The sequence below is a fragment of the Mobula birostris genome, chromosome X (genome assembly GCF_030028105.1).
Source record: "Mobula birostris isolate sMobBir1 chromosome X, sMobBir1.hap1, whole genome shotgun sequence".
Classification (NCBI taxonomy): Eukaryota; Metazoa; Chordata; class Chondrichthyes; order Myliobatiformes; family Myliobatidae; genus Mobula; species Mobula birostris.
In genome coordinates, this window is record NC_092402.1 from 46,931,580 (window position 1) to 46,958,268 (window position 26,689).

The window sequence follows — 26,689 nt, forward strand, 5'->3', positions numbered from 1 at the left end:
ATCCTAGACTCTCCCACTATTGGAAACATCTTCTCCACGTCCACTTTAGGCCTTTCAATATTTGATAGGTTTCAATGAGATTCCACCCCCTTATTCTTCTGAACTCCAGTGAGCGCAGGCGGAGTTTAGAACAGGGTTTCCCAACCTGGGGTCCACGGACCTCTTGCTTAACGGCATACAAAAGGTTGGGATCCCTAGTTTAGATGAATGAACGGCAATCTCATTGAAATGAGAGTCACCAAACTCTCCTTATTTATTAATCCTTTAATTCCCGGGATCATTCTCGTGAGCCTCCTCTGGATCCTCTCCAATGGCAGCACATCCTTTCTTCGATAAGGGGCCGAAAACTGCTCACAATGTTCATCTTTGCAGGAATAGTTTGGTTGTGTATTCCAGTTAACTGAAGAGCTATTGTGCAATATGGTTCCATATTTGTGATTGATTAATGACTCCAGTTTCAGAATGTTGGATAAAAATGAAAAAAAGACAATGGTGGATATGTGAAAGAGTCAGAGGTGCACATTCAACATTTGAACTAGGAAGAATATTATCATTTCAGCATTCTTAAAAGAATATTCTTTATTTTTGGAGTTTATATTTGTGTGCACATCTAGCATTTTCTGTTGGTTTTTTTTGTATGATCAATGGGTATTCGTGTACAGCCTGCCATAAAAAGTGTGGAATCTAGTAAATTATCTGTTACCATTGAATTGGTGTAAATTGATGGACTTCAAATTTTTTTGAAAAACTGTGCAGTAATATACAGGCAGTTTAAGCACTATGCAAAAAGACTACAAATGCACTTAAGAAAACAAGATTTTTGTGTACAATAGGTCAATGGGCTCCTTTGGTCATTGCTTTTGCCAATCAAAATGTGGATGGATGTTAGATTTTTTTTCCTTGAGCTGTGTTAGTGATGTATGCAGTTCCTGCTAGTTATTATTACCCATAGAAGAGTAGACAGTATAAGTGGATATTGAATAAAAACAATGATCCACATTTTGCTTGGCTTGCACTTGTTTTTATTCAATGTCTTGGTGGATGTGGTGTGTATGGATTTTAGTAAGACACTTGACAAGGTTCCCCTTGAGACCTCGGGGACAATGTAGTGGGAAGATGAAGGAAATAAATAGACAAGTCTCTACCACTCCTTAAGGGCACCGCACCAGAAGTCATAGCATTTACATGGACTAAGGTGGGAAAAATAATGTTTCCTGTGATAACTTGAAGTATTGTGGTGATACCGATTGCCTTACTTATTATGCTAAAGATTTGTATCTCATGTGGTTAGAACATAAGATGATTAGAAATAGAAGCAGGAGAGGACCATTGGAACAAGTCAGCTCTGCCATTCATTAGATTCCTACTTGATCTTCTACCTCACACCCAGTTCTGGTACTATCTCTCATCTCTTGATTCAGTTAATATCCAATGAGCTGTTTTGAATGAACACAGTCACTGAGCTGCCAAGGCCCTCTGGAGTTGAGTGTTCCAAATGTTCACCATCCTCTGAAGAAATTTCTCCTCACAATAGTCCTCTTTCCCCTTCCTGTGCAACTGCATTCCCTGGTACGAAACTCTTTAGCCAGGGAAGCATCTTCCCTGTTTCTGACTTGCCAATCCAAACAGTATAAATGTTTTGATGAGATCTCCTCAGTTTTTCTAAACTCTGCTGCAGCTGGCTGTTGGCTGGGTGTTTAGAGCGACAAGGATGTGATTATATACACCTAGGACCCTTTGAACATTAACACTACCCAGTCTTCCACCACCTTTCTGCTCTGTGCAGCAAGGTGGATGGATCCATATTTTCCCACAATATATACTGTATTATGTTCTCATCCATTTACTCATCTTGTTACTAGCCCTTTGAAATCTCGACATTGTTCTCTGTATTTGGATTCCCACTAATTTAGTACCGTTGGTTAACTTGGAAATAATTCACTCTTAGCCTTAATGTTGAAAGGGTTGGACAGAGTAGATGTGGAAAGGTTGTTTCCCTTGGGGGGTGAGTCCAGGACAAGAGGCCATAGTCTTAGAATTAGAGGGTACCCAGTTAAAACAGAGATGAGGAGAAATTTTTTTAGCCAGAGGGTCGTGGATTTGTGGAATTAGTTGCCACATACAGCTGTGGAGGCCCAATCATTGAGGGTGTTTGAGGAGGAGATTGACAGGTATCTAATTAGTCAGGGTATCAAGGGATATGGGGGAAAAGCCGGAAATTGGAACTAGATGGGTGAATAGTTTAGCTCATGGGGGAGCTGCGGAGCAGACTCGATGGGTCGAATGGCCTACTTCTGCTCCTTTGTCTTGTCTTGTGATCTAGCCAAATCATTGATTCTGAAAAACTGAGGTTCAAGTTCCAAATTCCTGCAAACTCATCACAGCCTGCACACCTGACAATCATCCATTTATTTTAGTTCCATGCTTTCTGTCAGATACCAATTCTCAGTCTGTATCTGTATAACTATCCCAGTTCCACCTCTTTGTAACCATGTTGATCATCCCCTTGTGTGGGATGTTATTCAGAGCTATCTAAAATTCAAAATACACCACGTCCTTTGTTTCCCTCATTATCTATTCTACTTCAGAGGAGAGGCTAGTGAGTCCCTGGGATCCCAAGAGTGATTCCATCTGGAGTGTGGGCACGTGGCCAAGTGGTTAAGGCTTTGGACTAGCGACCTGAAGGTCGTGAGTTCGAGCCCCAGCCGAGGCAACGTGTTGTGTCCTTGAGCAAGGCACTTAATCACACATTGCTCTGCGATGACACTGGTGCCACACTGTATGGGTCCTAATGCCCTTCCCTTGGACAATATTGGTGTCGTGGAGAGGGGAGACTTGCAGCATGGGCAACTGCTGGTCTTCCATACAACCTTGCCCAGGCCAGCGCCCTGGAGAGTGAAGACTTTCCAGGCGTAGATCCATGGTCTCGCAAGACTAACGGATGCCTTTAATTTAATTAGCCATCTGGTGCTTAGCTCCTGGTAGGATCACCCATGGTGGTGAGGTCAAGGGGGAGGTTCCAGACAAAGACCTCAACGGTGGAGCTAGTAGAAGATGATGACACATTACAATGACAGTGAAGGTGGAGGAAGGCTACAGCAGGGAAGTCTTGCATTCCATGTAAAACTTTTTTTGAAAACCCGTTTTGGCTTTGTAAATTCCGATTACTATTTTCCTGGAGATCTGTTATTACAGACTAAAAGTGCAGTCGGGGAGGAAGTGAATGTAAATTCTCAACAGATTCAAGTTTGTTTAATGTTATTTTCTGTACACAAGTGTAAGGAGAATGAAATAATTGCTACTCCAGATCTGATGCAACACAAAAAAAAACACAAAAGATAAAGAATATAATAATAAAATATAATAAACATAAATACATAAGATGTCTTGTATACATAAATTGATTGTATGTCCATAAAGTGACATAAGGTGAATGATGGGAAAAATAAAGTGGGTGGGGTGGAGATGTTGATCAGCCTTACTGCTTGAGTCTGGTGGTCCTGGTGTGGATGCTAAGTAGCCTCCTCCCTAATGGGAGTGGGATAAACAGTCCATGAGCAGGCAGTGTTGGATCCCTTGTGACGATTCTGGCCCTTTTCCAGCATCTTTCTGAAAAAACAGTATGTTTACATATTACCAGCAGCCGATGCTGATGGTGCTTGAGATACGACACCAAACAATAAGCAGTCCACCCTGATGCATTTCAATTCGTAGTCAAGACTTCAACCAGACTTGTTTGAAGAAACCTCTGCCCAATTACCATCAGCTTACTAGCACCAGTGGTCCCAACACACTAGACTACTGTTATACTAAGATAAGGAATGCCTAGCATTCCATGCCCAGACTGGATGTCAGTAAATCAGAACACTTGGCTATCCTTCTCCTACCTGCATACAGGCAGAGGGTAACGGGCAAAACTCCAGAGATTAGGTGATCACAGGAGGAGAGGAGCATTGAACCGGTAGATTAAGTCGTGTTCAAAGACTTGTCTGTAGATCTGAATGAATACATCATGGCTGTCACGGACTTTATTAAAACAGATGTAGACAAGTGTATCCCCATAAAACCAAGATATCCACAACCTGCTGATGGCCAGATCAGAGGCATTCAGGTCTAGTGACTAAGAAGATACAAGGGGTCCAGGTACAATCTCCAGAAAGTCGAAGTGCCAATCATGGGCAAAATGCCAATTCCGGACTAAACGTAAATCAGACAGGGTACCTGGCCAAGTACTGAAAACCTGTGCTACTCAACTGGCTGGAGTGTTTACTGAGACCTTTAACCTCTCCTTTCGGCAGTTATCCACCTGCTTCAAGCAGGCTTCAATAATACCGGTGCCTAAGAAGGAGGTGGTGACCTGCCTCAATGACTATCATCCGGTAGTACAGTGGTGAAGTACTTTAAGAGGTTGCTGATGAAACATATCAACTCCTGCCTGAGAAGTGACCTGGATCCTCTCCTACAGCTCAGCGTTCAATACCATCATCCCCTCAAAAGTAATTGATAAGTTTCAAGACCTTGGTCTCAATACCTCCTCGTGCAATTGTATCATCAATTACATTTTGCTCTACTTGCTTTATGCTTTTGACTGTGTGACTAACCATGGCTCCAATACCATATTTAAGTTTGCTGACGCCACCACTGCCACTGGCTGAATCAAAGGTAGTGACGATTCAGCATATAGGAAGGAGATTGAAAATCTGGCTGAGTGGTGTCATAACAACAACCTCTCACTCAATGTCAGCAAGACCAAGGAGCTAATTATAGCCTTCAGGAGGAGGAAACCAGAGGTCCATGAGCCAGTCCTCATCAGAGGATCAGAGGTGGAGAGGGTCAGCAAGTTTAAATTCCTCGGTGTTATTATTTCGGAGGATCAGTCCTGGGCCCAGCATGCAAGTGCAATTGCGAAGAAAGCACAGCAGCGCCTCTACTTCCTTAGGAGCTTGCAAAGATTCTGCATGACATCTAAAACTTTGACAAACATCTATAGATGTTTGGAGAGTTAATTGACTGGCTGCATCACAGGCTGGTATGGAAACATCAATGCCCTTGAATGGAACATCCTACAAAAAGGAGTGGATATTGGCCCAGTCCGTCATGGGTAAAGCCCTCCCCACCACTGAGCACATCTACGCAAAACATTGTCACGGGAAAGCAGCACCCATCATCAGGGACTCCCACCACCGAGGACATACTGTCTTCTCGCTGCTGCCACCAGGTTTGGGAACAGTTATTACCACCTCAACCATCAGGCTCTTGAACCAAAGGGGATAACTTCATTCAACTTCACTTGACTCATCATTGAAATGTTCTCACTACCAATGGACTCACTTTCAAGAACTCTTCATGTTCTCAATATTGCTTATTTATTATTATTATTTCTTTCTTTTTTCAATTTTTCATTGATGGTTATTGTTCTATTATGGATTTATTGAGTATACTTGCAAGAAAACAAATACAGTGACATATATGTACTTTGATATTAAATGTACTTTGAAAATTTGAATATGTCTTTAATGGAGGGTAGGCAGGTGCCCGTGATGCATTGGGGAGTTCTTACTACACACTGTATAGCTTTCCTCTCCATCGAAGTGCAACTTCTGTACCTAACAGTGATGCAGCCTGTTAAGATGCTCTCTACTTGTGCATCTGTAGAATGAGGTGAGTATGGATGTACAAAGTCCAGCTCTCCTCAAAAAGTAGGGGCGTTGGTGAGCTTTCTTGACTATGTAGGATGTGTTCTGGGATCATGAGAAGTTGTGTGTGATGTGCACTCCCAGAAGTGTAACAGATTCATCTTAGAGTAGGTTAAAAGGTCAGCACAACATTGTGGGCCGAAGGGCCTCTGCTGTGTTGAAATGTTTTATGTTCTGTTATTTATGGTCTCTGCTCTGTAATGAAAGTATGCCTTTAAAAAAACTGTAGAACATTATATTCATCACTTGTAAAGCCAAAGGAAATATTAATCCAATTGAACAAACCTTAATGTATGCACTTGGGTAAACTTATGAACTGCATCTCCAGGTGCTTCTCGATCCAAGTAGAAGCTCTGCACAGACATGGTGTGATCACTCAAACATGCCTTTTCCAACATGTAACCTGCCAAAATCAAATCATTGTGGCTTAAACATCTGGCGATAAATATACAGGCCCTTTGGCCCACAAAGCTGTGCCGAGCATGTCCTTACCTTAGAACTACCTAGGCTTGCCCATAGCCCTCTATTTTTCTGAGCTCCATGTATCCATCCAGGAGCCTCTTAAAAGACCCTATTGTTTCTGCCTCCATCACCGCCGCTGGCAGCCCATTCCACGCATTGACCACTCTCTGCGTAAAAAACTTACCCCTGACATCTCCTCTGTACCTACTTCCAAGCACCTTCAAACTATGCTCTCTCGTGCTAGCCATTTCAGTCCTGGGAAAAAGCCTCTGACTATCCACACAATCAATGCCTCTCATCATCTTGTACAACTCTATCAGGTCACCTCTCATCCTCCGTCGCTCCAAGGAGAAAAGGCCGAGTTCACTCAACCTATTCTCATTAGGCCTGCTCCCCAATCCAGGTAACATCCTTGTAAATCTCCTCTGCACCCTTTCTATGGTTTCCACGTCCTTCCTGTAGTGAGGTGACCAGAACTGAGCACAGTACCCCAAGTGGGGTCTGACCAGGGTCTAAGATACTTTATACTTTAATGTCGCCAAACAATTTATACTAGAATGTACAATCATCACAGTGATATTTGATTCTGCACTTCCCGCTCCCTGAATTAGTAAATAAATAGTAAATCGATAGTAAATATTAAAAATTTAAATTATAAATCATAAATAGAAAATAGAAAAATGGAAAGTAAGGTAGTGCAAAAAAACCGAGAGGCAGGTCCCAATATTTGGAGGGTACGGCCCAGATCCGGGTCAGGATCCATTCAGCAGTCTTATCACAATTGGAAAGAAGCTGTTCCCAAATCTGGCCGTACGAGTCTTCAAGCTCCTGAGCCTTCTCCCGGAGGGAAGAGGGTTGTAAAGTCTGTTGGCTGGGTGGGTCGTGTCCTTGATTATCCTGGCAGCACTGCTCCGACAGCATGCGATGTAAAGTGAGTCCACGGACGGAAGATTGGTTTGTGTGATGTGCTGCACCGTGTTCACGATCTTCTGCAGCTTCTTCCGGTCTTGGACAGGACAACTTCCATACCAGGTTGTGATGCACCCTAGAAGAATGCTTTCTACGGTGCACCTATAAAAATTAGTGAGGGTTTTAGGGGACAGGCTAAATTCCTTTAGTTTTCTCAGGAAGTAAAGGCACTGGTGGGCCTTCTTGGCAGTGGACTCTGCTTGGTTGGACCAAGTCAGGTCATTTGTGATATTGACCCCGAGGAACTTAAAGCATTTGACCTGTTCCACTTGCGCACCACAGATGTAAATTGGGTCATGCGGTCCGCTACTCCATACTTAGTATTAATGTCTAAATTATGACACCATATAGACCCCTGAAATCATAATTTATGGACAAGGTGCTTCATGGAATAGCAGCGAGTCACAGCAATTTTATTTTGCAAATGGCAAATCAAATTATTTCTCCATAAATTAGTATTGCATCAGTTGAATCAAGGGGACCGATAACCAGGATCATCTCAAGATTCAAGATTGTTTGATGTCATTTCCAGTACACAAGTGTAAAGGAGAATGAAATAATTGTTACCCTGGATCTGATGCAGCACAAAAAACACAGCAAGATAAAGAACACAATATAAAAAACACAATAAATACAAATGCATATCTTATATACATCAATTGATTGTATGTATGTCCATGAAGTGACGCTTGGTAAGGAGAGGCTATATAAGATGATTCTGACAGGAAATGATAAAGTAGTGGTGGTGGGGGGTGTGGAGGGTGGAAGTATTGATCAGCCTCACTGCTTGGGGAAAGTAACTGTTTTTGAGTCTGGTGGTCCTGGTGTGGATGCTACGTAGCCTCCTTCCTGATGGGAGAAGGACAAATAGTCCAAGAGCAGGGTGGGTGGGATCCTTCATGATGTTGTTGGACTTTTACTGGTACCTTTCTGTATATATGTTCTTGATGGTGGGTAGGCTGTTGCTGGTGATGTGTTGGGCAGTTTTGACTACCTGTTGTGGAGCCTTCTTGTCCGCTGCAGTGCAGTTTCCATACCGTGCAGTGATACAATATATTTGGATGCTCTCTACTGCACATCTGTAGCAGGATGTGAGTACAGATGTGCATAGTCCAGTTCCCTTCAGCCTCCTCAGAAAGTAGAGGCGTTCATGAGTTTTTCTGATTGTGTTGGATGACTTCTGGTGCCATGAGAGTTTGTATGAGGTGTGCACTCCCAGGAATTTGAAACTACTCGCAGTTTCCAGCACTATGCCGCCAATGTAAAGAGGGGTGTGAGTGGTGTGAGTTCTCCTGAAGTCGATAACCATCTCCTTCGTCTTGATGACATTGAGGTTATTTGCCTGGCATCAGACCTTGAGCCCTTCCACCTCCTCTCTGTAGGCCATCTCTGTTATTGGTGATGAACCCCACCACTGTTGTGTCATCGGCGAACTTGACAATGTGATTGCTTTGCTGTTTGGCCGTGTTGTCATGTGTGAGCTGAGTGTACAGCAATGGGCTCAGCACACAGCCCTGGGGTGGGAGGCACCCATGTTGAAGATCACGGGGAGGAAGGAGTGTTTGTGTATCCTGACTATCTGAGGTCTGTTCAATAGCAAGTCCAACACCCAGTTGCAGCAGTGACATCTGTGGTTCTGTCAGTAAGCACTTTGGTGAGTGTCCAACGTGGCGGGAATGTGTGCCATTACCAGCTGCTTAAAGCACTTCATGATGGTTGGCATCAATGCCACTGGGCGGTAATCATTTAGTTCTGAAGGTGTGGAGTTCTTTGGTACAGAGTTGACGGTGGCTGATTTGAAACATGTGGGGACAGCAGCCTGGATGAGTGAGGTGTCAAAGATATCCGTGAAAATAGGCTGGTGTGCACCTTCCCTGAATACTCGGCCTGGGATGTTGTCTGGCTCAGCCGCCTTATGGGGGTTGACTCTCTGCAGAGTCCTTCTTGCATCTGCTGCCGTTACAGACAATGGCTGCTCAACTGGGAGGGAGGTAGCTTTTGTGGCTGGCATTGTGTTACCAGCATAGAAGTTGTTTAGAGTGTCAGGGAGGGAGGTGTCACTGGTACAGTCGAAGCTGTTTTCCTTGCATAGTCAGTAATGCCCTTGAAGCCCAGCCACATATGCCGCAGATCGTTATCAGACAGGTATTCCTGAATCTTATGTACACAGGCGGTCTTTGATCTCTTGATGCCCAAGATGAGCTTTCTCCTGGCTGCTTTGAGAGCTATTCTGTCTCCAGACTTGAAGGCAGCGTCTTGGACTTTTAGAAAGGAGCGTCTCTCAGCATTCAGCCAGGGCTTCTGGTAGGGCTGTGAGACGACTGTTCTTGAGGTACCAATGTCGTCTACACACTTACAGATGTAGCCAGTGACAGATGAGACATATTCATCAGATTTTGTGTCTTCACTGTTTGTGGCGGTCTCCTTGAACGTCTGCCAGTTAGCCTGTACAAGGAAGTCCTGAAAAATGGAGATTGCCTTATTAGGCCATGTAGTGATGGTCCTCTTGACTGGTTTCTTCATTTTCAGCAGTGGTCAGTATGCTTGGATTAACATTATGGAGATAGGGTCAGAAAGGCCAAAATGAGGACATAGGGCAGATTTGTAAATACAGGCAACACACACAAAAAGTGCTGGTGAACGCAGCAGGCCAGGCATCTGTGTGCGTTGCTTGAATTTCCAGCATCTGCAGATTTCCTCGTGTTTTTGTAAATACAGCTTCTGTTTATATAAACACAGTCCAATTTCTTTGTTCCCCTGGTGGCCATGGTGACACGTTGGTGAAATTCGGGTAAACTATCCTGCAGGTTAATATGATTGAAGTCCCCTGCAGTTATGAAGAGACTGTCTGGATGCTTGCTTTGTAGAGAGCTGGTGGTACTGTAAAGCTCTCCCAGTGAATCTCTGGTGCTCGCACTCACGGGGATGTAGACAGTAATGATGAACACAACAGTGAACTCCCTGAGCAGGTAATGTGGCCGGCATTTCATTGTAAGATGTTCGATTGCCCCAGAGCAGTAACAACTAACTGCAAATGAGTTTATGCAACAACCTTTAACGGACCTACATATTCCACTGCTGAACAGCCTCCAAAGAATCAGGTTTTTCCTTGGAAGGATTGGGGGGTGTGTGTTGACTGAGTCTTACTGGTGACTCATGGAGTTGCAGTAAAACATCTTCACTTTTATGTTTCAATCCTCTCGAAGGGCCAACGTTCCATTGAACCCTGAAGGAGGGTCTTGGCCTGAAATGTCGACTATCTATTCATTCCCATTGATGCTGCCTGACCTGCTGAGTTCCTCCAACATTTAGTGTGCATTGCTTTGGAATTCCAGCATCTGCAGACTTTTTCCTGTTTACCACATTTCATTAGCCTCCCTTATTACCTGATGCACTTGTGCGTCAGATTTGTATTTGGTGTGTGAGAATCTGCAAATTCCTTTCTGTTTTAACTTTATGGAAATTTAAATACCACTCTGCTTTTGTTCTTTGTTCCCTAAATAAACAACTTCACTTTTTCCTCACCGTAACCCTCTTAAAGTAAAGGCCAACTTTCTGCCCGCTTGCCTAGCCTATCAATATCTCCCTGTAGACAAAATAAACTGCAGATGCTGGAATCTGCAGTAGAAAGAAATTGCTGGTAGAATCAGCAGATGAAGCAGCAGCTGTGGAGACATGAATTGTCAACCTATTGGGTCAAGACCTTACATAAGGGCATCTCTCTCTATTAACTATTTCCCATTATTTTTAAATTTGGTTGTGGTACACTTCTTCTCCCCCCCCCCCATCATTTGCACTCAGTGACCTGCTAGTTAATGGAAATATCTAATCAGCCAATCATGTGGCAACAACTCAATGCATAGAAGCATGCATTGGACTTTTCTGAAGCATGCAGACATGGTCAAGAGGTTCAGACCAAATATCAATATGAGGAAGAAATGTGATCTACATGACTTTGACCATGGAATGATTATTGGTGCCAGACAGGGTGATTTGAGTATCTCAGAAACTGCTGATTTCCTGGAATTTTCATGCTCAGCGGTCTCGAGAGGTTACAGAGAATCATATGTGATTGGGTCCTTAATTACCCCTATGAATTGTGCTTTTGAAAAGAGAGAGACAGATGCTCAACAACAGACACCTTGTTAAAAGGAGAGAGAGAAAGAGGAGAGAGAGGGACAAAGACAGCTCACAGTTTGTTTATACTTTCCCAAGGACATTGCCTGCTTGTACGTTCTTACAGAAAGAGAAGGGAGGAGTTATTCGAGAGACAGTTGGTACTCAGCATGGGGAGATAAATAGAAGGTCAGGTGATAGACCTGGGACACATGGTTTTGGACACTGAATGAGCTTTGTTGTGCCCACAGAAAAAGTGGGTTTTGGAGGATCGATTTGGCGGATTGATCAGTGGCTCTCGCAGTGTGAACAGGGCGTGACCGGTGGGGAGTTATTAGTGTGTCCAACCTTCGCCTGGGTTGATAATTCCACCACAGAAGAGCGGTCCCCTTTGTTGTGGTCACGGTCGGTGACTCCTAAAGGAATTCGGAGGACAACGGAAAGATCGGCGGCGTCAGCTCACCTGAAGAACCAAACACCTCTCTCTCTCCATCACTACTCAACTCATCATCGTAAAACTGTATTTATTTACCCCCAGACTTGAAGAAGCTTGGTTTTCATATATTTCTACACTTCTGATATACTTATATATAATCATTGCTAATCTGTTTGATTTATCTACATTTATATTACTGTATTGCATAGTTACTAATAAATACCATTAGTTAATAGTAATACTGGACTCCAAGGTGCTTTCCATTTCTGCTGGTTCTTTAACCCGTCACAGGGTACGTGACACATGTGAAAAACAAAAATAAACCTCCAGTGAGTAGCAGAAAAGAATTTGCTGCACTGGGTTAAATTGACAGAAATTCAAATAACCAAGCATTACAACAGTGGTGGGCAGTAGAGCATCTCTGAAAGCACAACACAGCAAACCTTGAAGTGGATGGGCTACAGTAGCAGAAAACCATGAACATATACTCAGTGGTCACTTTATTAGTTACAGAAGATACCAAATGAAGTGGTCACTGACTGTATATATTGTACACAGTTGTGGTCCCAGTACTGACTCTTAACTTGAAAATGACCCGTGTATGCCACTCACTGCTGCTTGCCTGTTGACTAATCTTCTACTTGTGCGAATAATAAGTCCAAGGTTTAACAAAGTTCCTCAGAAGGAGTTAATTCAAAAGTGTGCCATGGACACTTTTGAATTAACTCTTTTTGAGGAACTTTGTTAAACCTTTCTCGAAGTCCAAATACAAATACTAGTTCAGTTCTAGCCACTCTGGTGAAGGCATCTTCAAACATGTTTCCTCAAACACGAAAACTGTCTGATTACATTATGATGTCCCAAATGCGCTGCCAATAAGCAGTTTAAAAGTTTTCAACTTCATGGGATTAACCTCTGATGACCTTTATCTGGATGACACTGATCTAAGAGAGTAATCCCTTGTTTTACCTGCAGATTTCCAATTCTGTAATTATTTCACTTTGTGCACATGCATAATTGAATGATTATTCAATCTATCTGTCAGTCTGTATCTTGTTTTACGGCGGTTGGCATCCAGCTTAATGGTGCATTACCGCCACCCTCTGCTCCAGAATGTGCACTAGACATACATTCTAAATCCCTTCACCCAATCGCGTGCACGCACGCGCACACACACACACACATATATACAAACCTACACTTCACCTTCCCATCTTTGACCATCCTAGTATCCTATTCCTGTTTATTCGTCATATTCTATAAAAAACCCCTGTACCCCTTAAAAACGCTAAAAATACCCGGACGTGCTCTCTCACCCATGCCCAGCAACCCTTTTAATGTGAATTCCTGCATCCCCAACTCCCTTAATATGATTATTCAATCCCTCCGCCGTTGCTTTAATAAAGCAGTCTAATCTATTTTCCTATTGGCTCCAACCTCTTAGGCCATGGCCATTGGTTAAATTCAGACGTTTCTACATTATCATTGGTTACACCATACATCCTTTGATGTTAGCTAACGTATCCCTCTGTTCCCATTGGCTCCTATCGTTAACTTTTGTAAGCCACAATGTTTACCATTTCTTGCAACGTTTTCTTTCCTATTGGCTGTTGCAAGTAACCCATTTCCCCATTGGCTGTGACAGGCATTTCACTTTACCGTTAGTTGATTGATCTTGGAAGGAGGGGCCTGATTGACAGTGGGCGCGGCGTTGACACTGACTGACAGATGGCGCGATTAATCATGATTGACACCAAGGGCATGGAGTCGTTTGAACCCTGATTGAAGTTTATTTGAGATCACAACCGTAAATACTCGGTAGGTCAGACGGCATCTGTAAATGAAAGCTAGAAAGTTAACGGTTCGGGTTCATGACCTTTTGTATAAGCTTGTTTTGGCAGAGGCAGAGGGTGTGGCTTTGGTTCTCTGATTGACAGGCACGGCGCGGGATTGATACGTGGGCGTGGTTAGGACGATGATTGACGGGGAAGGGTGGTGGAATGGACCCTGGCGAGCGCACACGGAAGAGCTTGCCGGCTAGCGAGCGCTGAAGCTGTTGCTGCGGGAGAGAGGAAAGTATTTCAGTGCCTGGAGCGGCGAAAATTCCTGAGTAAGCGCTCAGTTTTGGAAATAAGAGAGGGGCTTGGGCGGACTTTGTAGGACACCCGCCGGTGACCTGCTGGAGTTGGAGATTTGACCCAGTTGCACCTGAAAACGCTTTCCTGGGATATATTTTTATTCTTTTTGTTTGCCCCATTTTTCACCGGGAAGAATTGCTTGCATTTGTCTGAAGCTATGACTTTCGAGAGGGCTCCCGCACGTCTGGGTCCGGGTTTTGGCTTCTGAGTAAGGTTAGAGGGCTGGCGATTGGGGGCTGCCTGCAAGGAGGGAGATGGTGCACTGGTTACGGGAACGTAGGGAGGAGTTCTTTTCACAAACGGCCTCTGTCCCTTTACAACAACTCTAATGAAAGATGAGTGCTGTGCCCAGGAGTTGGGGCAGGTTCTTGGCAATGCTTTGAAGCGGGGAAAATGGGTCAAGGGCTTGCGGCGTGCGTTTGTATTCGGAATTTCCTCGTGTGCAATCGGTTTACTGTCTTGGTTCGTGTTCACAGTTTCTGTTTGATTCTATCTCTATCTCTATCTTCTTTCTCTCCCCCCCCCCCCCCATTTCCCCCGAAGGGGAAGAGTATCAGAAAGTGACGAGCACCCAAGATACAGTATGTTTTCATGCGCTGCTGATTAGACCTGTTTTGGTTTTCTGTCAGTAGCTTGGAGGTAGGGCTGCTCACTTGAGCCCAGAGTTAACCAGCAAGTGCTTTTCCTCAAATGTCCCAGTTATAATGGTTCTGCATTACATTGAAGCATCCTGTGATTGGGAAGCAAATCCTGACCAGGTTCCCCACTCCCGATCGGCTGAGTGACCCTGACTGGATATGTTTTGTAAATATCAAGAGAGGGCTGGATAAAACTTGGTTTATTGCATTTGGATGGTTTGGTTCAGTTGTTACTAGTTTCACCAGCCTGCCAGCTCTGGTCCTGCTTATCATGGCTGTCAAACTCACCAGAAAATGTGCTATTCATAGATGTGTGATATGGAGGTTAGCAGCTTTGCAGAGCGTTGCTAAAGCTGGCCTCCAATAGGGTTGGCTCATGAAATGAGGGACTTGATGGTTCCCCTGTGGAAGAATTGGTATCATTTGGAGAAAGGTTTTCAGACTCTTCACGGGCAACCGTTAGACTGAGCTGCTTTGGATGGGATCGGCAACATGGGTTTTTGTAACACTGATCTGTTTGAAGTTTCCCCTCAAGCTGGAATGCATCTGTGTTAGAGATGTAGACTTGCATTTCTGTAGGACATTTCACAGACTCAAGATGTTCCAAAATACTTTGCAATCAGTGAAGTACTTCCCAGGGTGGAAATGGCTAAATAAAAAGGGCATAATTTTAATGTATGGAGGGGGGTTGTCAGAGGTAACTTCTTTACACAGAATAGTGGGTGTGTGGAACACTGGCTAATGATGGTGGTAGAGGCAGATCCTTTAGACATTTAATAAACTCTTGGGCAAATGGGAGATCGAAACATGGAGGGTATGAAGGTGGAAAGTGTGAAATTAATCTTGAGGTCAACACAACATCATGGGTGAAAGGCCTTGTACTGTGTTGTAATATTCTATGATGTGCAGCTACCCTTTTCCCATAGGAAATGTATGCACACTGTTCTGCAGGCACCAATGTTATAACAAGCAGATTGTCCTGGAGCAGTTGCATACAGTGCCTTGAAACACTATTCAGCCCCCAGCCCTTTGCTCACATAAGTGAGTATTACAACCAGGGATTTTGATCAACTTAACTGAGAATTTTTATTTGTGAATCACGTGCTCCTTATTTCACAGTATTCATCATTGTGTCACATTATATGACGTAGGCGATCATGTTCTCATGACCATAATTATACTTGGCAAATTTTCTACAGAAGTGATTTACCATTGCTGCTTTCTGGGCATTGTCTTTACTAGATGGGTGACCCCGGCCGTTATCAATGCTCTTCAGAGATTTTCTGTCTGTGGTCAGTAATTGCATAATCAGGACTTGTGATATGCAACAATTGCTCATATGACCACCACCACTTGCTCTCATGGCTTCATGTGACCCTAATTGGGGGGCTAAGCAGGTACTACGCCTTGCCCAAGGGTGACCTGCAGGCTAGTGGAGGGAAGGAGCGCCTTACACCTCCTTTGGTAGAGACGCGTCTCCACCCCATCATCCATTTAACCAGAGAATTGTAAAGAGTGAAAAATTCAAAATTCAAAAATTGAAACGTTAGCAGTTCAAAAGTATTCATCCCCCTTTGCTCAGTCCTCAATTGAACCACCTATCATAGCTATTACAGCCAGTAGCTATTTTGGATAAGTCTCTCTTGGTTTTGCACAATGTGATGGAGAAGGATTTGCCAATTCTTTTTTGCAAAGTTGCTCAGGCTGTGCCAGGTTAGTTGGGAGCAGTGGTGGACAGCAATCTTGAGATCTTGCCAGAGATGTTTGATGGGGTTAAGGTCAGGACTCTGACTGGGCCATTCAAGGACATCAATTTTCTTCATTTGAAGCCTCTCCATGGTTGTTCTGGAAGTGTGCTTTGGGTCATTATCCTTCTGAAAGACAAACTTCCTCTCCAGTTTAAGCTTTCTGGCAGAGGCTAGGAGGTTTTTATCCAGGATCTCTCTGCATTTAGCAGCATTCTTTTTCCCATCACTCCTGAGCAGATTTCCAGCCCCTTCAGCTGAAAAGTATCCCCATGGTATGATCCACCATATTTTCCGGTAAGGATGAGGTTAGCTGGCTGGTGCGCAGTATTAGATTTATGACACACATACCACTTAATATTGAGGTCAAAAAGTTCCACTTTAGGCTCATCCATCCACAAGAGTTTCTTCCACATTTACACAGTATCTTCTAAGTAACACTTAGCAGAGTCTTTACAGGCAAGGATAGGCATTTTATTTTGAGTGGTACAGTACTCTGGAAAAGTATTAGGCTAGGGTGCCAATGACCTTTGCACAGTATTGTAGTATTTTTATGTATTCCATTGTACTGCCACAAAAAACAAATTTTAAAGATCGTGACATATTTCATGATAAAGCAAAATTGCAGTCAGCGGAGTGAATTTCAGTGTGGGGGGGGAGCAAAATCGAAAAGGGTGATGAATACAGGACTGAAAGTGTTATATCTGAATTTACGCAGTATATAGAATAAGGTAAATTAACTTGTAGCGCAGTTAGAGACTGGTGGGTATGATGTTGTGGGCATCACTGAGCCATGGCTTTGACAAGATTATAGCTGGGAGCTTAACATCCAAGGATACACATTGTATTGAAAGCTCAGGTGGGTAGGCAGAGGGGTTGGGGTGGCTCTTTTGGTTTAAAAAAATGACCAAATCCTTAGGTGACAAATGATCAGAAAGTATTGAATGCTTGTGAGTAGAGCTAAGAAACTATGAGTATAAAGACCCTGATGGGAGTTGTATACAGGCCTTCCAATAGTAGCAAAGAAGAGGGCTACAAATTATGATAGGAGATAGAAAAGGCATGTCAAAAGGGCAGTGTTACAATAATGGGGGATTTCAATATGCAGGTAGATTGGGGGAAGTCAGGTTGGTGCTGGATCCCAAGAGGGGGAATTTGCAGAGTGCCTAGAGATGGCTTCTTCGTGCGGTTCATGGTTGAGCCCACTAGGGGATCAGCTATTCTGGATTGGGTGTTGTGCAATGAACCAGAATTGATTAGAGAGCTTAAGGTAAAGGAGCCCTTAGGAGGTGTGATCATAATATGATAGAATTCACCTTGCAATTTAAGAGAGATGTCAAAGTCCGATGTATCAGTTTTTCAGTGAGGTAAAGAAAATTAGAGATGTGAGAGAGGAGCTGGCCAAAGTTGATTGGAGGGAGACATTAGCAGGGATGATGGCAGAGTAGCAATGGCTAGAATTTCTGGGAGAAATTTGGAAGATGCAGGATAGATGTCTAGAGGCAGGATAGGATGACACAACCGTGGCTGACAAGGGAAATCAAAGCCAACATAAAAACCAAAGAGAGGTCATGTAATACAGCAAAAATTGGTGGGCAGTTAGAGCATTGGGGAGCTTTTAAAAGCCAACAGAAGGCTATTTTTTAAAAAAAAAGTCAGAGGGAAAAGATGGAATATGAACGTAAGTTAGCCAGTAATATTACAGAGGATCCCAAACTTTTCTTCAGATAGATACTAGACCAGTGGAAAAAGATACTGGAAAGGTAGTAATGGGGGATAAGGAAATGGCAGGCAAATTGAGTAAGTATTTTGCATCAATCTTCATTGTAGAAGACATGAGCAGTATGCCGGAAATGTGAGTGTCAGCGGGGAGAAGTGAGTGAAGTTGCCATTACTGGGGAGGTGCTTGGGAAATGGAAAAGCCTGAAGATAGATAAGTCATCTCGACCAGATGGTGTACACCCCAGGATTCTGAAAGAGGTAGCTGAAGAGAATGTGGAAGCATTGGTAATGATCTTTCAAGAGTCAAAAACTCTGGCATGGTTCTGGAGGACTGGAAAATTGCAAATGTCACTTCATTTTCAAGAAGGGAGAGAGGGAGAAGAAGTAAAATGATAGGCCTGTTCAGCTGTGTTCTTTAGCCAGAGAGTGGCAAGTTTGTGAAATTCATTGCCACAAGTGGCTATGGAGGCCAAGTCATTGGGTGTATTTAAGGCAGAGGTTGATAGATTCTGATTAGTCTGGGCATGAGGGGTTATGGGGAGAAGGCAGGAGATTGGGCTGAGAGGGAAAATGGATCAGCCATGATGAAATGTCAGAGCAGACTTGATGGGCCAGATGGCCTAATTCTGTTCTGATAATCTGGCCTTGTATGTGAGTGATGAAAAACCTGATTCTGATATGGGTCTCTATTGTGGACTGGGAGTAGGAAGGAACAGAGAGAGGGGAATCATGGTTGGGAAAAGGGAGAGGGGAGAGAGTGAGAAGCAGCGGAGAGACATTTTGTAATGATCAATAAACCAATTGTTTGGAGGCAAGTTTGGCATCTGCACCTGCATTAGCCATCTTCTCTTCTCTTCCCTCCCCTCCCCCCCCCCCACACCTGACACGCCTTTTCTGCCATCTGTCCCATACCCCTCCCATGGTGTTCCACTCTCGCCATTCCCAGCAAACTTTGCTCCCACCAGATTTACAAACTCGCTGTCCAGTCTACGTTGACAAATACAGTACTGTGCAAAAGTATTATCTATATCTAGATATCTATCTATACCTCCTTTTGCACAGTGCTGTACATGTGGCATAAATCTAATACTACGCATCGGCCAGGTAACACCATCCCTTCTGTAAAGTATGGTGGAGGTAGCGTCACGCTGTGGGGATGCTTTTCAGCAACAGGGACTGGAAATCTAGTCAAGATTGTTGGGAAGATGAATGCCACTAAATACAGAGAGATCCTGGATAAAAACCTGCTAGCTTCTGCCAGAAAGCTTAAGCTGGGGAGGAAGTTTCTTTCAGTAGGACAATGACCCAAAGCACACTGCCAGAGCAACCATGGAGTGTCTTCAGATGAAGAAAATTGATGTCCTTGAGTGGTCCAGTCAGAGTCCTGACCTTAACTTGATTGAACAGCTCTGGCTAGACCTCAAGATTACTGTCCACTGCTGCTCCCCAACTAACCTGGCACAGCTTGAGCAATGTTGCAAGGAGGAATGGGCAAATTTTGCTCCATCACATTGTGCAAAGCTAATAGAGGCTTATCCAAACAGATTACTGGCTGTAATAAGCTGTGAGAAGTGGTTCAACTAAGTACTGAGCAAGGTGGGGTGAATACTTTTGAACTGTTGACATTTCAGTTTTTGAATTTTTAGTTTTGCATATTTACAATTTTCCCTTTCTTTGGGTCTACTGTGAAAATAGGAGCATGGGATTCACAAATAAAAATTCTCAGATAACTTGATCAAAATCCCTGGTTGTAATGCTCAGTTATGTGAACAAAGGACTGGGGGATGACTACTCTTTCAAGGTACTGTATTAATGCATAAGATTGTTTAATCAAGTGCAAATTACCATAGCTGGATAACTATTACAGTCAGTGCTGTGTCTACATTCATAGCTTAAGTTTTTTAGTACAGATAGATTTTTATTTTTAAAGCAATACTAACCTTCTGTCAAGAAGAAACTGGTGGTACAGCGGTTCAACTAATAGAAGCACTGCCTTATGTTACCTGATTCAACATGAACTTTGCGCTGTCTGTGTCAAGTTTGCAAGTTCTCAGTTGGTCTATTTCTACCCACAACTGGAGATGAGTTCAAAGGGATGTTACAATGACCTCTTTCTTTCTCTTCCCCCCCCCCCCCCCACCCACTGGCCGGTGATGTAGTGGCATCAGCACTGGAATTCAAGGTAATGGCCCTGAGTTTGAGTCTGGCTGGTTCCTTGCACGCTTTCCATCCATGCTGAGTTGTGTGTTGAGCTAGCAACTCGGCCTTGGTTTTTTTTTTTTAAAAGTCAAATGGTATGAAACGGGAAAAATGCCACCCGATGTGCCACAAGGCGCGCAAAGGAACAACAGCATTGCCCCCACTGTGTCATCTGGGGAGAGTTGATGGGAATGTGAGGAATATAAAGGGATTCGTGTAGAATTGATGGTTGACATGGACCTATTGGGCCCAAGGGCCTGTGTGTGTGCTGATCTCTATGGTTCTGATTGTAAGCCCTCAGTTGGGTAAAGAGAAAGATTAGCTTTATTTGCCACATGTACATCAAAACATACGGTCTGAGGATGTGCTGGGGGAAGCCCATTAGTGTTGCAGTGTTTCTAGTGCCAGTATAGCTTGCCCACAATGTGCTAACCTTAACCTGTACATCGTTGGAATATGGGAGGAATCTGGAGCACCAGGAGGAAACCTTTTCACAGGAAAATGTACAAACTCCTTACAGTTAGCAGTGAAATTGAACCTGGATCTCTTGCACTGTCAAGTGTGACACGAACCACAATGCTACAGTGCTGTCAGTCAGCTTTATAAACTGTAATATTGTACCAATGCCACAGTTTTATTTAAATGTTGTCGGTGGACACGGGCAATCCTGGGGAGTCTGAAATTTATTTGCCCACTGTTATCCCAAGTGCTGCAATTTAGCCTCTGGTGGGGGTGCTGTTTTCAGAGTGTTATGCATGAGGCTGCACGGAAGGCAGCTAAAGGGGTTGATCATTTGCTGATTGTGACACTAAATGCTCAGCTGCACAATGTTCCCAGGCACTTAAATAACATAAGTAATTGGAGGAGGTGTCTGAGCCTGCTGAAAACTGAATCTGGCATTTTGTTCTGAGGCGTTAAATCTTGTGTGCCCATTCAGATAGTCATGCTTCGAATGGAATCGGTGATCTTCCCCTTATGATGGAAGAAAGATCATTGATGTGGTGGGTGAAGCTGACACTGCTCTGCAGAACTACAGCAGTGTCCTGGGATTGGGAAAGTTAATATCTTAACAGCCTCAACCATCTTCCTTGCAATTGGAATGATTTCTCTTTGCCTACTAACTTTAGCTTTACCAGGGCTCTCTGATGGCATACATGGTTAAATGCTGCTAAAAATGGGGTGGGTAGTTGGAATTCAGGTCTTTGACCCAAGGTTGAGGTGTCTGGAACCTCGTAGTCTCTGATGCACAACTTGGGTTTGCCAGGCCTAAGTGCTGCTTGGTATCGCTGTCAGTGATTCCCTCCATCACTCTGCAGGTGATCTGAGAGTGGATTGATTGGGTAGCAATCGGCTGCGATACATTTCTCTGCCTTTTTGTGAATGGGCAGTCACTAGTTTGTGGCAAGGAGCTGGAGAACCTGAACAAAAAGCTGAAAGCACTGAGCAGGTCAACCAGAAAAATAAAACTAATACATCAGGTCAGAGACCCTTCGTGAGAACTGTGGAAGTGAGAAGCCAAGCTTTTGGAGATGGAAGTGAAATGTATTGAAGCAGGAAAGTTTAGCCACATCTGTGGAGAGGGAAGTTACCTGAAATTCAATATTAGTCCTAAAGGTCAGACAAGCCCGGACACAGGCTGTGGTCTATTCTTTGATTATTTTTTTTCCATCAGGCAATCATTGAAACATTGTAGGAATCACTAATTAGATGTGATGTCTGTTATTTTGTGGCAGCAGGACAGTTCAAAGCAAATCTACAAATTGCAAAAGTACAAAAAAAGAAGGGTGAGGTGGTTGTTGTGGACCATTCAGAAATCTGATGACAGGAATACGCTGTTCCTAAATTGTTGAGTGTGGGCCTTCAGGCTCCTGTACCACTAAAGATAGAGGTCAGGTTCAAAGGGATGGAAGATTAAAGTAACAGTCGATTAGATGTTTAGGGTTGCCTTTGCAGGCTGAACAGAGCAGTGCAATGAAGCAGCTACCCAATTGGCATTTGCTTTGTGCAATGTATCGGTGATGTCAAGAACACTGAGATAGGTTGGAGGAAGTGCAAGTGAATTGTTGCATGGGAATAGAGAAGATGAAAGGCAGCCAACTGTGCTCCTTTATTTCTCACACTTCTCTCTCACTCACTCACTCTGTCCTCCCAGCAGAGCAAGGTAGGGTTTCCCTTGTCCTTGCATCCCACTCTCATTCATTGGTGGCCTCTAGCATTCATTGAAGGTGCTGGAATTAAGGAAAGAAAATTTAGCTTCATTTGTCACATGTACAGTGAAATGCACTGTTTCACGTCAACAGCCAACACGGTCTGAGGCTTGTGCTGGGGGGCAGCCCACAAATATCCCATGCTTCCATACATAGCATACCCACAGCTCACTAATCCTGTCTTTGGAAAGTGGAGGGAAGCCAGAGCACCCAGAGGAAACCCACGCGGTCCTGGGGACTACATACTAACTCCTTACAGACAGCGGTGGGAATTGAACCCTGATCGGTGGTCATTGGCACTGTAAACGTGTTGCACTAACTGCCATACTACCGTGCTGCCTGTACTGGATTCCACCACCTGATCCATCTTCCCTTCCTCTTTTCAGAATTTTGAAGGGACTGTTGTCTCTTAAACTCTTTGGGCCACTCTTCCATGTCCTCCATCCACTCGCCTTCTCACAGCACCTTCCTATGCAACTAAACACTTCTTCAAACCTATTTTCACCTCACCATCCAGGAACCCAAACACTCAAGTGAAGCAGTGTTTCATTTGCACTTTTTTCCTCAATCGAGGATGCTGTATTCGGTGCTTACTTTATAGTCTGTGCTGCATTGAAATGTGGGTGGTGCAACAGCTTTGCAGACAAATGAGTTTTCAGTCCTTGACTCCTGACTCTGTGGCTAGGCACAGCTCAACCACCATCTATAATTTTGCAGATGACTCCACTGTTGTTTGCAGAATCTCAGATAACAAACAAGGCATACTTGTTGTCTTTGACTCTTAAATTCTCTCCCTCCCACCCAGATCTTTGTCTTCCAGCCATCTGTGCTGTTCAAGGATAGTATATCTTCTGTCTCGGCTCATTTCAGCCCTCCGTTTGAATAAAATGCAAATTAAATTATTTTGGGTAAGATGTCATTTTCTCATTGCTCTGTATTTCAGCAGTTGTGGCTGTATCTTTTCAGTTTCAATTTCTCTCTGATTTTTCTCTTCTGTCTTTAACTGTCAGTTTTAAAACTATTTTTACCCTAATATCTTTAGTCTGCACCCAACCAGTAAAGTTCACATTTTTCCCTTCTGCCTCTCTCCAAGTTAAAATTGGACTGGCTCTTTAATTCCTTTCCTGCTCTGAAGAAGGATCCTTGACCTTTTTGTGGTGTCTTTCCCATACAAACCCTATACCTTGGTTTCTTAGTATCAAAAAGTATTTCCCTGTCTTCATTGTTCACTGAGCCCCACAGAATTGGGGTATAGAACATTCTTGCGCTGAACCATCGGATTGTAGTAATTCCAATTGGAAAGCAACTAGAGATAATTTTGGAATGAAACCCAATAAGTTCCTGCCTCAGTGGTAGCACTCCTTTTGAGTTAGAAGGTTGTGCTTATGAAACAGCTTCATGTACACATAATATATCAAGTGTAATATTGTGGGAATGCTGCATAGTTGGAAGCCTGCCTTCGGGATGAGAGCTTGAATCAAGATTCTGTCAGTTCACTTTGGTAATATGAGATCCTGTTACCTTTATTATACAGGAATAGGAGACCTGTCTGATATTTAATCCTCGCCAGCATCATTAAAACAATACCTATCCAGATTAGTCTGCTGAAAAAGCACGATAGATTACATTTGTTCAATATTGTCAGTGTGCAAGGTTCTGATTATTCTGACTCTTGTTATCTAGACCAAATTACTTGTGTTAAATGAACCTTCAACCTAACTATACTCCCTCACTATTGCCCCCACCATCCTGGCCATGCTGTCTTCTCAGTGTTGCCATCAGGAAGGAGGTTCAGGAGCCTTGGATCTCACACCACCAGGTTCAGGAACAGTAATAACCCTCAACCATTAGGCTCTTGAACAGTGTGGATAACTTCACTCGCCCCAACACTGAACTGATTCTATAACCTATGGATTCACTTCAAGGACTCTACAACTCCTTCTCAATATTTATTACTTGAATATTTATTTTTTTTTTCTTTATTTGTGTTTGCACAATTTGTTACCTTTTGCACATTGGTTGTTCATCTTAGTTTTTTTCATTGATTCAATTGTTTCTTTAGATTTACTGTGAATGCCCTCAAGAAAATGAATCTCAGTGTAGAATATGGTGACATATATGTATGTAGCCCCCTGGCAAGCCTCAGGGTCGCACAACTCGCTGTTGTCGAGGGAAACAGCCCTCGGCCCCGCCAATCTGGGTAATTAAGTTTGCGTGGATGCTGTGTGATGTACCCCACCCCGCCCAAATAACAGACAATACACCAGATACGATTAAATGAATTACAGTTTATAGATATTACTGGAACTATATAATTAATAGAGATAAAATATAAAAGGAAAATAAAAGGCGCCACACTTATCAAAGTTCAATCTCTTCGTGCACAAAACAGTTGGAGCTCTAGTAACGATCCTCCCTTCACCATTCGATCCCCGCTGACCACCTCGACCTGCCGCCTGGGACCAACCACAGTGGTCAACCAGACCCTCCACATGAGGGTCTCCGTCTCCTCTCCTCGCCGAAAACCCTGGACCTCGGACTCCTGCTCGGGGTCCGACCCTGTTAGCTGGCTCACAGCACCTTCTCTCTGTCTCTCTCTGTCTCCAAACCCGTGCATCACAATAACTTGCAGACACACTAGAAAGAATAACATCTATCCCAATTGGTTCATTCACTCTGTTATCAATAATGTAACCTAAACAAGCTGCTAGCAAGAGAACTTTCTCAGCATTTAACATAACAAAGAAGCCATTTTCATTGGCCTATGCAGTGACATAAAAGAAGAAACCCCTTACACTCTTTCCCCCCCCCCCCACCAAATAAAGTCATGTCCTCATGACTTCTAAATAACTCACCAACCAATCCTGCAGACACAAAAACCCAATCCAGGTACACACAGTGACATTGCTCCTCAAACAGTGGACCTTATGCCCGTCCCACGGGCGCTACATAGGCCAACCTATCTGGGGGTTTCCTAATCCTCTGAGACCTCCGTACCCCCTCACCTAAACCCTTAAGGCTCGGACACTACAGGGGATACATCGGGTCTGCTTGGCAACTCCTCTCTCAATCTGTCACTCATACCTCCACTGCAACTCTGAGCCCCCTGTCTCGTGTCTGGGGCCCCGCTTCTTTTCCTTCCTGGTCCTGCTGTAACCCAGGCTACCCACAGCTAGCCCTCCCCACGACACCTGACTCAGTGGGAGAAGGGCCAAAGGTCTCTTCCTCAATCACAGGAAAGTTAGCAAAAGGCAGCATGTACCACATGTCCAGCACATCATCCTTCGAATCCATATTCTTCTTCATTCCCTCGATCAGTAGCTGCTGTTTGAGCTTTTCCAATCTGTAGCATTTAGCCGGGGCTGCCTCTGCAGCCTCTTCAGCCTCCTGCAGTTGAGATGTCAGCTTCTTCTTGGACTCCTCCACTTCATTTAAACTGTCGATAGTCATCTTCAGGTTCCTTTCAAGTGTCCGCTTCCCTTTTCCGAGATCTGTCCTCAATTGCTTCACCTCCTTGGAAGTGTAGTCAAACTCCCCTCTCTGGGCTCTTGGTTTTCTGTTGGCCTTAGTCAGACAGCTTCCTTGGTTTTCCCCAACTTGTAAGTCTTCCAGTCTTTTCTGGATCGATGTCTTGAGTTTCTGCTGATCCTTTTGAAGATGGGTCATTGTTTCGTCTCTCTGGATTAATTCCTCAGTACATGACCGCAGTGTCGGCTCGGAATTCCGTTTGACAACCTGGGTTTCCATCCCAGGTCCTTGTCGGGCAGGTGGGGCTCAGCAGTCTTGGATGGCAGTCTGCCTAGGAGAAAGAGAATTTTGATTTTTAAACCCATGGGGAAGGCTTCGGGAGTAAACCCTGAGGAAGAAATCCGGAGCCAAGGTCCCTAAGGCAGTTTGATGTTGTTTACAACTTCATTTTGGCATCCTTTGTGACGACACTGGTGCCAAGCTGTATCAGTGCTTGCCCTTCCTTTGGACTACATCAGTGACGTGGAGAGGGGGAACCCACTGCATGGGCAACAACCAGTTCTTCAAATCTTCCCACCCAGGTGTGCGTCCTGGAGAGGACACAGTCCACCAGAGGCGCAAACCCATGAGCCCCTGGGATTGATGGCTGCCTACTACTATATGTACTTTGATAATCAATTTACTTGATCTTTGAAACAACCTCAAGTCTGTTCTGCCATTCCATCATGGCTGATTTATTATCCCCCTCAACCCACTTCTCCTGCCTTCTCCCTGTAACCTTTGATACCCTTACAAATCAAGAACCTATCAATCTCCAGTTAAATATACCCAAAGATTTGACCTCCATAATGTGTGGTGATTGGATGAGGGTGGGCAGATTCTGCTGTGTCCGG

The 26,689-nt window shown here is 43.9% G+C and overlaps 1 protein-coding gene across 6 annotated transcripts in view; it reads left to right on the forward strand.

Moving 5' to 3' along the window:
• The first annotated feature begins 13,466 nt into the window (after positions 1-13,466).
• LOC140191360 (oxysterol-binding protein-related protein 6-like) overlaps positions 13,467-26,689 on the forward strand; it is a 125,707-nt gene continuing 112,484 nt past the window's right edge. For 5 of the 6 annotated variants that reach the window (XR_011883816.1, XM_072248696.1, XM_072248700.1 and 2 more), the window contains exon 1: positions 13,685-13,789. The gene's annotated coding sequence lies outside the window, so the exon portion shown is untranslated. Of the gene's footprint in view, positions 13,498-13,684; positions 13,790-26,689 lie in introns of those variants that run through there. The other variant, XM_072248698.1, reaches the window with a different exon arrangement.